We start from the raw sequence: 12,846 nt of genomic DNA on the forward strand, positions 1-12,846 counted from the left end.
AAAAAATCAGTTAATTTCCGCAAACCCAAGATTTTAGGACTAATAAAAATTGACACTCATTTAGAAACCGCCAGAGAGAGGGTAAAATCTGCCCTTGTGGGGTGCGCAACTTTTATAGCACCAAAAATTTGTGTTTACTTAGCGGCGAGCAAGGGTAACGAAAATTCCACCCTTCAGGTATAAGGTAGTTCATTTAGTACGCGCCCATACAAGATCCTAGTTACCTTCGAACCTTCGACACAAATCATTTCGCGGCCGTACTTCATGTTTTGTAACGGGAGCACCTTCATACACTCTGTTTTTCGAATATTTAAAAGGAATTTATTTAGAGCAGCTCATTTTTAGGTGTTAAGTAATAGGAAGTATACAGGGTGGTCGCCTTAAGGAGCTGGTTATTCCACAATTTTGTTTTTCATAGTTTCAATATTTTCCGAAAGAAGTTGGCGATTTATATTACGAATGATTGATTTCCGGGTGAGAGGTGAGGTGACCAGCGCCAGTCCGACGGGCGGTAATACAACTTAATGTCCTTTACGTTACCCAAACTGCTAAATCAGGATTACTCATGATGATATACATGCTTTAATTGACGCCCCTTATGGGCACGCCAATTGGCTGATGATAAAAAACTATCGTTTTAATCTATTAGCGTAATTTTTTGGGTGGTCTTAGTAAAATTGCAAGAGTAGGGACGCGTTCCGTAGGGATAGCGGTAGGAAATTCGGTTTGGGAAGCACCCGAAAGTCGTACGGGGTCTGAAATAAATTAAGAGCATTATTTTCGCGGTCGAAAATCAGTAAAGATGCGAAAACGAGTTAATTACAATCAAAATAAGTGTCATAAAACGGGTTCAGAAAAATTATACTTATAATAAACTGCGATAAAACTTGCACGCAAAATTATTTGCGGACAGGGAATAAATTAGCCAAACTTTTTCGTGAATCCGTTCAGAGAAATTATTGTGTAATTATACAAGTGGTGGTAATCGTATCGTATCGTTTAGCTATATGGCACCATTGCTATTAAATTCAATTCCTACTGAGTTTTTTAATAACAATTTTAATCATTTTTGCAGAGAAGTAGGCGTATTTGTAAGTCAAACTAACTTGTAAAAGACGATTACAGTGTTTTTTTTTACCCGATGTTAAAGGACGGATTGAAAAACGGCTTAGCCGAATTCATACCCTTTTGAGCGTTCTTACCTTATTTATTTAGTGTTTTTGCTTTCTTTATTTCATTTTGTTAAATGTAAGGCTCAATAAACTTTATTATTATTATGGTCAGTGTTTCTTGTGAGAACTCAGGTCTAGCCTGGTTAACTAATCGCACGGATTAAAATCAAGTAACAAAAAAAAAACCACGTGTCCCAGGTTGAACGCATCATCCAACAGCATTAATGTATTTTGTCGCGAAGGATCCACGAGACCTTTGATAAGTATTTGAAGTTAGCGCTCAACATACATACGTTTCACTATGGTGCGTTCTACCTGGTACACACTGTATATTGTCTAGCTTTAAGGCACCATCCCTTGGAGAACTGCCGTAGTACTGTAGGAAAATCATTGATTTCAGAAATAAGTAAGGTACAGTAACTTTTTTGATTTGTATAAAAAATACTGATCGTTTCCTTTTAAGATGTTGCATTAAATTTTTAGGGATCGATTTTTGTTAATTGGCTGAAGGAAGCCTAATACCTACATTAGGATCCAATTAGAAGGGGTTTTGGTTTGTTCTTTCTTTTGAAATGAATTTGTCAGTTTTAAATGAGAGAATTTTCCTAAAAATGAGTTCAGTTTTGCTAGCCATAAAGATATTTTTATTTAATCAATATATTTAATTTTAAATTTGCATTATTGTCTGCAGTCGATCGACTCAAACTAAAATGTCTGATTTTTTATTTTCAGGAAGTAGAAAATGATAATATTTCCGTAAAGTAATTGCATTTGAATTCATTTTAGAGCTAGCCGTCGGTCAATTAATAATTAAGAAAAAAAATTCAGTTTTGCAGTTGAAAGTTTACCTTTTAGTATTGAATAATGGCGGTTTTCAACCCCGCATTGTAACAAACCGAATAGGTATGTTTTTAATTCTTTTTATATCGCATGTAATTAGGTATGTCTACCGCGGTTCGCGTAACCAACAGCTTTCTTCGTTAAAGCTCTTAGTTTCACACAAGAATGCACTCACTAAAGTATTGAAAAAGAAAGAATTCAATTCGTTTTGCGCTACTGTATCAAAGTGCGAGATAGAAGCCGTACAAGAATTTTAGTTTGAAACGCTGTATCGCACAAATGGAAACCCAAAAGCATTTCTAACATAATTTATCAATGTATAGATATCACGAAGTTGGCTGAAGTCTTGCCTTTACACTTCGAACGCCCTTTTAAAAATTTGTTGGATGAGATATTAAATTGTGTGCTGAAACAGATACCACTAAGGAGCGTTCTACTTAGCAAATGAACATTTAGTTTGGTGTTCATGAATTTTATTTATGTTGCTTCTTATAAATAATTTCTCCAATATCAAAGCGCAAATTCTTGTAAATCTATTTACGAAGACTGTCAGCGCGTGACAAGGGATTCGGCGACAGGACGGCGAAGTAACCAAAATGGACATTATCCTCCACAATTGTTTTCTTTTACTACTCCTCAGAACGACCCGATCACAGACATTTTTCACCTGCCAAGTAGGCTTTCTAGCAGATTTTAAATTGGTTAATAATGATTCAATTGTTAAATATAGTTAAATAATGAAAGCCAGCCATTTCCATAATTTCTTACTTATTAGGCGATTTGCCATGTGTATTATTCACTCCTCGTCCTTGTGGAGGCCTATAGATTTCAGTTTAATTCAACCTAAGTAAACGAAACAACCCTTAGAAACTAAATTTTTTCCTTCCATGAGTCCATGAAGAGAGACACACATGTTTTCTCTGGAGATCCATCAGCGAGTGACAACGCGACTTCAAGGGTGCTCGGGAGGAACTCAAGGGAGCTCTTTTTGAGTGGCATGAGGACATGATTTTACGTACTGTGACCAGGGAGGGAACTGAATGCTCATTTATTTCTCCAGCCAGTCCCCACATGGGTGAAAACTGGGAACGACTTCTTGGAAATGGGAACTGGGTCTGTTCTTCATAAATTGGCTCCAAGAAAGGAAGTACTGAAGACCCGAATGGCGGAAATAGGGCAATCTCTTGACAGCCATCCTCTTACGCGTGTTTCGGACGATCCTGCTGCATCACTCCAAATCACTTGTTAATTGGAATGGAAATTAACTATTTTGGGTGTTGAAATGCTATCAAAACCGAGAGATGTCATTAGTATAAAATTTTATATTAGTCCAGTATGCAGATAATTTTGACCTGCAAAAGGTGGTGTAAAAGATTTTATTGTTTTAAATCGGTCCAATAGAAAAATTTTTACAAGCGATCAAAAAACGCCCATTTTTTCCAAGGAATTAAAAAAATTAGTCCAATTTTAAATTGTTGGTACCTTTTGAACTCTCTGATTGATGTTCTACAATCTTTAGGGAGGGGGTAGTGGATTTTATCGTTCCTTTAGGAGGCACAACGCATTAAAAAAAAGGTACTCTCAGTTTTTTAGAAAAGGAACAGGAATCTGAACTTAAACTCGAAAAATGTGTGTTATATTACCAGGTATATTACCAATACATAACTGATCAATGGTATATTATATTCGACCACCAAAAAAAACTAACGTAGCACTAACGATTGCATGTCTGTGTGTGTTTTTTAAAAATGAGTCATAAATGGATTCAACCTCACACAATATTTTAGCATTTTTTTACTTTTTTCGAAAACCAAAAACGTTAGAATCGTAATATTTGAGCACAGAACAGCACTAACGATCGTATGTGCGTTTTTTTAAAAAACGAGTAAGGGGTGGGGCTAACTTTACAAAATATTTTATTTTTTTCGGTTTTCTTGGAACGGTAAAAGGTTGGAATAGTGATCTTCGAGCGCAAAACAGCACTAACGTAGCACTAATGTGGTTTCACCTAGTTAAACATGTATGCGCGAGGCTAACTTCACACTTGACTCTTTTTAAGAGCAGCGAAATAATTTGAGATACTGTTTATCTGGTATTTTATTATTATATTATTTCGATAAGTAAAATTGAGTATGAAGTTGGCCTCGTTCCTGTTTTTTTTTATTTTTCTCATGTTATGTAGCAGCACTAACGATAAGCTTCGAGCACTAAAGAGCACTAACATAGCACTAACTGTGGACCATGTTTACGAGCATTTTTGTCAAATTATTTCATGTGGGTGGGCCAACTTCAAAACAGAGATATGACGAATTACAACCGATCACGATAAGGGAGCGAAGAGAAGACCTGTGTTTCGTGGAAATGAATTTCATTCGTTGAGACCTTTCACAAAGGATTAAACCAATACCAACCAACCAACCAATAATATAAAACCAACTTGTTTCTTGATGGTCTCAAGTCAAAGCAAGCTTTTACACAAAATGTGAACTGTGAAGGTTCAGAAGCTTTTGGGTGGCGTATCAAATCTCATTTTTGTCTTTGAATGGTATAGTAATCACTCAACAAACTAAATTACCTTAAATAAATTATGGCTATACATTCCTCTCGTCCTTTCTAATGCCGAATACGATCTCAGTTAGGCTGGAAATAGGGAATTAATGGCTGTTTTATTCGTTACTTGCTTTCCCGGTAATAAAATACAACTGAACCGATCCTTGACAAATTAAGGCAACGAAACTCTGATCACAAGGTTTCTCAAATTAGAAAATTGTAAAGAACTGGGGAAAAGGCACAAACATCAATAAGCTATAAGGTCGACATAAATTTTTCAACGTTTTTTAAAGCACATAAATTATTTATAGGAACTCCCTGTCAATAATTTATTTCGTCGTAGATAGAAAAATGTCCAAAAGTACACCTAACTGACAGGTGCTTCATCATGCAGCTACCACATATAACAATGGCTTTTGGCATTTTCTCTACCTAACGAAACTTCCTTCGAAACTCCAGGTTACAAAGGATTTAGCTTTGGCGGGAGAGCAATATATTTTAATTGTCAACGAAAGTAAACTGTAATGAATAATGAATGCCGGTGCTACGTGGGTTAGAGGAGTAATCAATTAAAAAGTACTGCCAACATTACATATTTTGTTAAAACTCACGTTAATAATTTCATTCCGCATAACTGAACCCCCTAAGTAATTCGTTAAAAGTTTTCGGAGTGTGATTAATTCTAAATGATGTTTATAATAAAATCTGAAGAGAATTACGGAAAGCCGCTTTAGTTTTTGACAGCAATAGCATTTAAAAGTCAGAGTAAATATAGGTAAATATCTGCTTCTGAATTTGTAATATATGAAATGCAATTCTACGAAGCCGTACACGGGCCACATATACACTTGGTGTTCTTCTTCTACAAAAAAGTGAAAATTTCGCCAAAAAAGTGAACATTTCTACAAAAAAGTGGAAATTCCCATAAAAAAGTGGAAATTTCGACAAAAATATTTGATGGCCTTTAAAATGATGGGTCACTCGATGGGGCGGCGGGGGAAGGTCAAATTTCTGCTTTGTTGTCGCTCTTTTTTTCGAAATTTTCACTTTTTTGTCGAAATTTCCACTTTTTTGTTGAAATTTCTACTTTTTTGTGGGAATTTCCACTTTTTTGTAGAAATTTTCACTTTTTTGTCGAAGTTTCCACATTTTTTGTCGAAATTTCCACTTATTTTTGGAATAAGAACACCAAGTGTGTGTATGGCCCGTGTACGGCTTCGTAGGTACTTGACAAGTTATCAACTTTTTTACAATTTTTAAGTGACATAATCTGAGACAAGTCAATTTTAGCCGACCTTCGCAGTAAGGCTTTTTCAAAATGAGGTGGAGGTAATAGGTATGTTGTATGTTGTTGTAGTGCTAGTAGTAGTCAGTTACGCATCCTTTCTATTTCTATTATTCTATTATTTAAGGTCAAAATCTTGACCAGTGTATCCGAAGTAATTCTCCGATTCGTTGAAGTTGACTCGTTCTATTGCAATCTCAGTGGCAGTTTCCTGTTCTACAGCAGACCCATTGACACCTTCGCTAATCCCGGAAACGACTTCCTGCTCCTGCTAACGAAATCTGCGTCGCCATAACATTCGAAATACTACAATAACATCCTAGCTGTTATTGCAATTCACAACCTCTAAATAGATTCTCGCTGTTATTGCAATTCACAGCCCCTAAATAGAGCGTACGGCGCTTTAATTTGCATTATGTGCTCGGCGTTTCAATAGCTCTAGACAGTTTGGGCGCAGCACTGTGTAATTAATGCAAAGAGCATTTTAGGTATCGGTGAAAAATTAATGATGTCCATGAAAATATTAAGCATGAAGGCATTGTGAACACGAGCGGAAGTGTGCATGATTTTGGGTTGAGTGATACGTGCATAAATTATAAGTATAGGCGAAGGCAAGTGGAGCAATAAAGATTCAGTAACATTAAAATAAGTACTTTCGGCTCCTCAAACCCTCTGTTAGGATAATTGAGACGTCTGTCACAAAATGGAAGACCAAACACGCTGAGTATAATAAAGTTTATTTGTTTAAGTAAATATATGTACCTATTTCAACACTACGGGCCTTATAGACCCATAATGTAATGGCTTAGTCCTTTCTACACTATTTATTAAATTATTGACTTTACCCTAATATTCACATTTGTTTAATCTTATCCACTACTTTATTCCATTTTACCCTATCTCTTGCTCTGGTTTTCCAATCTTCTACTCCTACACTTCCGCCAGTTCCTCCTTCCAGCATTCTTTTTGTGTGTCTGCTTTTTGCCATTCGAACGACGTGACCTAGCCATTTAACGCTCTGAGCTCTTATGAACGTCACTATCGATAAGTCCCCGTAAGCTTCTTGTACTTCTCTGTTAGTTCTTCGTCTCCACTCACCATCCTCTGTTCTCACTATTCTTAACAGTTTTCCTTCCATCTGACTTGCCATTGTCTTCTCCTCCCTTGTTAGTTTTTTATTTCGATTCGGCTAGCCTTTCGCCGTTCCTCCTCAAGGCTGACTCCTTCCGGCGATCTTTCATTCTCTGTCCTTTTATAGCTAGTATTTTTACTTCCGAGTTTACTGCGAATTCCATTATTTTCTCCTACCTGTACATCGCCTGCCTTATATACTTCATTATTTATTATCCAGCCTGTTGTATTTAATTTCCGCTCTCGCTCCTTCGTTTCTTGCCTCCTTTACGGTATTAACCTCTTACTTTCCCAGCAGCACATCCTTGCATAATCTTCGTTTATCCAGATATCCGTTCCTTTTAATTTATTTGTGTTCTGGAAAATCCTTGTTCTAACTCGTTCTTTATTCTTTACTAGTTATTAAACTTCCCAATCCGTTTTGCTCCATCTATCTGCTCCCCACATTCGGTATCTATCCCTATTTTTTGCAGTAGAATCTTGAATTTTCCTTCTCACTGACTGAATCACTATAATCTTCTTTCTCACTTCTCTCTCCAACTGCTCTATTCTCACATCCTGCGTTTTTATAGTTTCTTTCAGTTGAACATTTTCCTCCTTCATTTGCTTCCATTCTGCTAATACCGCGTCTAGTTTGTTGCCTATTTGCCCTCGGCTCGGAGGTCACAATGTATATACAGAGTGGCCCAACGAGAAGTATACAGAGGGCTTTTAGGGTATTAAATTTAGAAATTTCGAAAAATCTTCGAACACGTCAATTTTGTATTCGAGGGGGACAACTTTTGGAATACAAATCACGAACCCAAGTCTTCACCCCTCTACGTAGGGAGCTTAACCCCTAAAATTTTAAATGGAATCCTATGGCAAATGGAAAATTATTTGAAAGCCAATTTAATCGTGATTACTAATCTGCTTTGCTTTTTAAATTCTATTGATTCGTTTCGGAGATATTCGCATTTGAAATGGTTTTTTTCTAAAAAACCAAAACAAATGCGATCTAAGTCACCTTGTATTACAATTTTTAATACAAGGTTTAAATTGTGCAAAAAATAACAAATAATTTTAAACACACAACATTTATTTCAATAAATGCTCGAATTGCCTTCCGCCTTCTTCCATGCAATAATAAAGATTTGCTTCAAAACGCTGCCGCACATGTTGCAAGATTTCAGGGGTAATCGCTCGAAATTGTTGAGTTATACCATAGTGTATTCTATTCTTACACTATGGTTATACGTGCTCGCAACCCTTGTAATGTTCCGGGTGGAGTAGCATAAACTTTATTCTTTAAATATCCCCACAACAAGGACTTAAATCAGGGAGAAAAAACCATTTCAACTGCGAATATCTCCGAAACGAAACAATAGAATTTAAAAAACAAAGCAGATTAGTAATCACGATTAAATTGGCTTTCAAATAATGTGCCATTTGCCATCGGATTCCATTTAAAATTTTAGGGGTTAAGCTCCCTACGTAGAGGGGTGAAGACTTGGGTTCGTGATTTGTATTCCAAAAGTTGTCCCCCTCGAATACAAAATTGACGTGCTCGAGGATTTTTCGAAATTTCTAAATTTAATACCCTAAAAGCCCTCTGTATACTTCTCGTTGGGCCACTCTGTATGTATGTATGTATGCTTTATTGGTGATTTATACCTACAAGTATTTTCACACGTCATTCTTTCACAGAGATAATGGACATAAATTATTATCCACCAATACAATATAAATTTAAAACCTATTTTCTTAGACAAATGACAATTAGGTAAAATGGCAAAGGACAAAATAAATATACATTTAGACAACAAATAGCAACATCTTCACAAACAGAGCTAACAATCTAAGTCATTGAAACTATTGTTCAAAAATTCGTTTAGTGAGTAGAATGCTCGACGACTCGACGTTTTAAATATTCCTTTACGCTAGCTTTGAATGATAGTGAATCTAAGTTTTTACTTTTCGTGGGTAAATGCAATATAAAACTTCACCCCATAATATTATATCGCCATCCTTTGTTTTATTGAGCCTATGAAAAGTTATGTAAATGTGTTCTTTGTTCCTTGTGTTATAACTATGCAAATCGTGTTTTGCTGTTTGTGAAACTATGCTCTCTTTACTATAGAGTATAGGCATTGAAGTATATATGTCCAAGGGAGTGTCAAGATAGCTAGCTCAACAAAACCACTCCTACAGCACTCTCTGTACTTAAGATTTTTTATTATTCGGATACACTTCCGTTGTAAGGCAAATAAAGTATTTGCATGTTTCGAATGGTCCCATGCAAGAAGTGCATTATGATAAAATTGAATGGAAAATGCCATAATAGGCTGTAATTACAGATTCCATTGAAGCAACTCTCTTAACATTCCTGATAACAAATATAGCTTTAGATAATGTAGCACTTTGAATAGCTTCATGTCTGTTCCAAGTCAGATGGGGATCTAACGTTACTCCCAATATCATAAAATCTGAATCTTGATTGATGATTTTTTGTTTCCTTAGCGTCAGTGTCACGGTTTGTGTCTTTGATGCATTTAAAGATAATCTGTTTGATTTTACCCATTTATCAACTTTATATGCGCCCATTGATTTCTTCTTCACTATCAAATTGTTTAATAAGAGAAGTGTCATCAGCAAACATAATGTGGTCGGTGTATAGCTCACAATGGGGAAGATCATTGATGTATATATAAGGAACAAGATGGGCTCCAAAACAGATCCCTGTGGCACACCGTGCTTTAATTGTGACAATTTTGAAACACAATATTATTGTAAATTACATACTGTTATCTATTTGATAAATAAGAGTGGATTAACTGTGCACTTTTGTTTCCAAAGCCATAATTTCGTAGTTTATCGATTAATACGGTACTACCATTGAATAAGCATACGCTTAGTGTAAAGAATAGAATACACTATGGCATAAGGTTCAATGGTACTGGTACTACGAAGACTCTTCCGCTCTATCTGCACTTGTGACTCTTCAGGCCGTTCTTCAATCTGTCCTTAGTGTACGGTGTGTTGCCTATTCGAAAATCGTGCGTGGCGACCTCGTTCTTATCTTATCTCTCTTTCACGCTTTTGCGGTTCTTATTAATTAATTTTCCTACCTAACCCGGTTATCGGTAGTGTTATCTTTATCTCCTCGGCTTCCTAGCTGCTACTCCTAACTCCTCTCCAAAACTTGTGCAATTATTCACTCGATAGGATTCACTATTTGAATTTACTTTCAGAGTCGATAAAATAAGCACACGCAACTCTATGATTAGGATAAACCGTAAGTAAATACTTTTACCAAAATCCAAATAAAACAATTTTTCAAATTAATATGGTCAGCAAACATAAACAAATATTATTAAGGCAATTCTGAGATTAAATGTACATACGTACGTACCTACTTCACAGATAAAAAGAAAATTATTCATTAAAAGCAAAAGCTCTTACTCTAAGAGCGCCAAAAATATAATAAATAGAGACCACTCAGTTTTTGTACATTCTATTTTCATTTTTTCTTTAAATAATTTTTCTGCTTCCATTCTCGTGTCCTGTATATTGTCTTTGGTTTCGATTCCTTTGATTACTACATTATATTTCGCTTAGGGAATTTTTCTTGTTTTTCAAATTTTTCTTTTAACATTTTTATTTTACTGTGTAATTCTTTGTCCTTTTTCAACGTGAGTTTTTCTTTTTTCCGTTTTTCGTGTGCTATTTGCATTTTTTGGTGGTTTTGGGGTTGTTTATTGCGTGTTCTTTACCATAACATATATACAAACTATATCTATACAATGTACAATTTACAAAATGTGTCGGTGGCGTTTAACTGCTCGTCGTGGGTCGTTTGTTGACAGCGAACTTAGGGCGACTCGAGCGTACGGGATGGAAACGGTGATGAGCAGTAATCTCCATGCAGGCGGCGTGGTGGCGGTGCTGGTTGCGTGCGGTTTCACCGGCGACGGCGGTAGTGGGCTTACAAGTCGTGGTACTGGAGATAGCTGCCGTGCTTTTCTTCGGGCGTTGCGGCGTGCCTTCCTCAAACGTTTAGGCGTCGTTGGCGGCATGGGTGTCGTCTGTAATTCTATTAGTGTGCCCCTACTATAAGTCAGCCGGGGACTTCGTTGCCTCTACTATGGGTAGCCGAGGACTTCGTTGCCTCTACTATGGGTAGCCGAGGACTTCGTTGCCTCTACTATGGGTAGCCGAGGACTTCGTTGCCTCTACTATGGGTAGCCGAGGGCTTTCTTGCCCCTACTATGGAAAGCCGGGGTCTTCGTGATTCTCCCTTACTATGGTGAGCCAGGGTAGAATGAGAATCTTCCTTCGCGCTGCGCCTTATAAAGGGCAGCGGGGCGTGGGGGTGCGCGTGTAAGTGGTGGGACTGGTTCTCGCGCACTCTCGAGCGGCTCTCGTTCTCGCTTTTCGCGCGCTTGCCGCGGGCTACCACCACATACCCTCTTGCTGGAAACGGAGTTGCACTGGAAATGGACTCTCGGGCGAACTCGTCTTCCGGATCGTGTCGTTACCGTCTTCGGTGTGGCGTCGGCAAGTTCTGCTTTTCCGGCTGTCTTTTCAGGTTCGCTGGTTTTTCTCTCTTGGGGTGCACTCGTCTCTATGTAGGCGGGTTTTATCCTGTCGTTAGATACTGTAATTGTTTTTCCGTTTTTCGTTACCCTCGTCAGCTTGTCTGTACGGTGGCTCACTGGGTATGGTCCCTCGTACAACGGGCTTAGTGGCTTTTGAGTTGCGTCGATTCTGATGTATACATGGGTGGCTGTTTCTTGGCGTTGGGATTTGAATATTCGTCGTTGGGTGTCGTGGTTGGATGCGTCTGCGGGCTGGAGTTCTTGCATGTGCTGTCGTAGCTGTGTGACGAATGTCTCCTGTCCTAGACTGGGTTCGTTTGTCTGTTTTTCGAAAAATTCTCCTGGAAGTTTTAGTCCTTGCCCATATACCATTTCGGCTGCGGTGGCTTGGATGTCCTCCTTCCAGGCGTTGCGTATCCCAAGTAGGACGATGGGTAGGGCTTGCGTCCAACGTGTTGTGTCGTGGCAACGGAGGGCAGTTTTGAGTTGTCGATGGAATCGTTCTACCATTCCATTTGCCTGTGGATGATATGCTGTTGTTCGGATCCGCTTGAAACCAATTAGTTTTGCTAAACTGTGGAAAAGGGCGGCTTCGAATTGGCGTCCCTGGTCGGTCGTTACTTGGAGAGGTACTCCAAATCGTGCGATCCAGTGGTTTATGAATTCTTGCGCTACCGTTTCTGATTCGATGTTGGAGATGGGAATAGCTTCGGTCCATCGCGTGTATCGGTCGATGCAAGTGAGGATATACTTGAATCCTTGGCTTTCTGGCAGAGGTCCTACGAGGTCGATGTGGACGTGCTCGAATCGGTGTCTCGTGACTGGGAATGGTGTTACTGCTGTTCTGGTGTGTCTCGTGACTTTGTTCCGTTGGCAGTGGTCGCATTGCTTGGTCCATTGAGCGCAATCTTTCTTGATTCCGGGCCATACAAATTTGTCTGTCAGGATCTTGGTCGTTGCTTTGATTCCAGGATGTGACAGCTGGTGTAGGCTGGTGAATGCTTCTTTTCGAAAGGGTGTCGTGACGAATGGTCTGATGAATCCCTGGGAAATGTCGCAGTAGATTGGCTTCTTGGCGTGATGTAACTGAATTTTTTGGAGTTGTAGGCTCGTGTTTGATTGAAGCGTTGCTCTTAACTCTAGGTCCGTTTCTTGGTCTGTCCCTAGGGCGTCGAAATCAACTCCTTTCGAGATTTGGTCGATGCGGGATAGGTTGTCTGCGATGACGTTTTCCTTCCCTGCGATATGTTTGATGTCGGTTGAAAATTGGCCGATGTAGTCCAGGTACCGG

This window comes from Photinus pyralis, unplaced genomic scaffold (genome assembly GCF_008802855.1).
Source record: "Photinus pyralis isolate 1611_PpyrPB1 unplaced genomic scaffold, Ppyr1.3 Ppyr1.4_LG8, whole genome shotgun sequence".
NCBI lineage: Eukaryota > Metazoa > Arthropoda > Insecta > Coleoptera > Lampyridae > Photinus > Photinus pyralis.